The sequence below is a fragment of the Meleagris gallopavo genome, chromosome 32 (genome assembly GCF_905368555.1).
Source record: "Meleagris gallopavo chromosome 32, MGAL_WU_HG_1.1, whole genome shotgun sequence".
NCBI classification, from domain to species: Eukaryota; Metazoa; Chordata; class Aves; order Galliformes; family Phasianidae; genus Meleagris; species Meleagris gallopavo.
Window position 1 is genome coordinate 25,001 of NC_139436.1, and position 1,309 is coordinate 26,309.

General features: G+C 63.0%; 1 protein-coding gene across 2 annotated transcripts in view; it reads left to right on the forward strand.

The window, feature by feature from the left end:
• Positions 1–1,018, forward strand: part of MAF1 (MAF1 negative regulator of RNA polymerase III) — a 19,419-nt gene extending 18,401 nt beyond the window's left edge. For both annotated transcript variants that reach the window (XM_085214603.1, XM_085214604.1), the window contains exon 9: positions 1–1,018. This exon is cut by the window's left edge and continues 487 nt beyond it. The gene's annotated coding sequence lies outside the window, so the exon portion shown is untranslated.
• The last annotated feature ends 291 nt before the right edge of the window (positions 1,019–1,309 follow it).

The following is a 1,309-nucleotide window of genomic DNA, read 5'->3' on the forward strand; positions in this document are numbered from 1 at the left end:
TTGGGGGGCTGTGATGGACAGCCGTGCCGTGCCGAGCTCCGAGAAGCTTTGCTGCACTTTATTGCTGATCTCATTGGCTGCACTGACCCGCAAACTCCTCGCGGCTCCAGGCCGGGCTGGACTTCCCTCAAGCACTTTTCCTCCATCCGTCCATCCGTCCGTCCGTCCGTCCATCCCCAGCAGCAGCAGTGGGGTCGGTGGCTGCCCGACCCCTCCCCGAAGAGCTCCGTGTTCTGTCCTTTCCAAGGAAGAGTCCATTCGTTTCAAAGAGGTTTGCTTTGCTCTTACCCTCCCATCGCCGTTCTCTTCTCCCTTTTGGGTTCATTTTCTGGTTTTTCAGTCCTCGCCGGGAGGTTCTGCATCGCCCCGCGCCTCTTGGGGGGATGTTGGGGAGGGGAGGGGGTTTTGCTGTTTGGTTTCTGAACCACACACTGACTTTGGGCAGCGGCAGGGCGGGGCTGGGGGGGTCTCGGGGTGTTGATTTTTGTACTTGGGGGCACACAGTGGGAGCATCTCCCCACATTCTGCCCCACAGCTCCTGCTCAAGGCAGGGCTCAGCTGAGCGCGCACAACCCCGAGCTGCCCCAAAGCTGGGAGCCCAACCCAGGGCCCCGCTCTATTTTGGGGCACAGTCCCATCCCTCAACCCCCTCCCCCGTGTCTGACTATGGGGGTCTGCCCCCCAAATCCGAGCTGTGCTGATGTGGGGCCGTCCTGCAGGGGGGGGTGGGTCGTGTCTCAGCCCCACTGCTGCCCCAGGGGAGGATTTGCCTTCAGCTTCTGCTCCTCGCGCTGCCTGACCTCCCCCCATCGTTCAGGCTGGGAAAAAAGGAGGAGTGAGGAGGGGGAGCTGAGGGTGGGGGCACATGGATCCCCCCCCCCACTATGGGTGCAGGACCCGGTCCCGTCCCACCGCCGTCGCTCCGCCGTGGCCGCCCGCCCCGTCCCACCCGTCAGGGACGCGTGACTTCACAGCATAGCAATGTATCCTTACACCAATAAAGGGTTTCTGTGATTCACCGCCCTGCCCTCGGGGCTCCCTGGGGGGAGATGGGGGGGAACAGCCCATCGTGGCTGTGGGAATGGAGATATGAGGGTTTCTGGGGGGGGTCCCGGTCTTCCCCAGGTCCTCACTGCTGGTATGGGGGGACACGTGGTGACTCGTGGCCCTATAGGACAAGGGGGGGTGGGCCCCGTGAGCTGCTGGGGGCTGTGGTCACCACTGGAGGTTGTCACCAGGTGCCACGTGTCCTCTCATGCAGAGCTGTGGGACGGGGGGTTGGAAGGGTCCTTGCAGATCATAAAGCCAT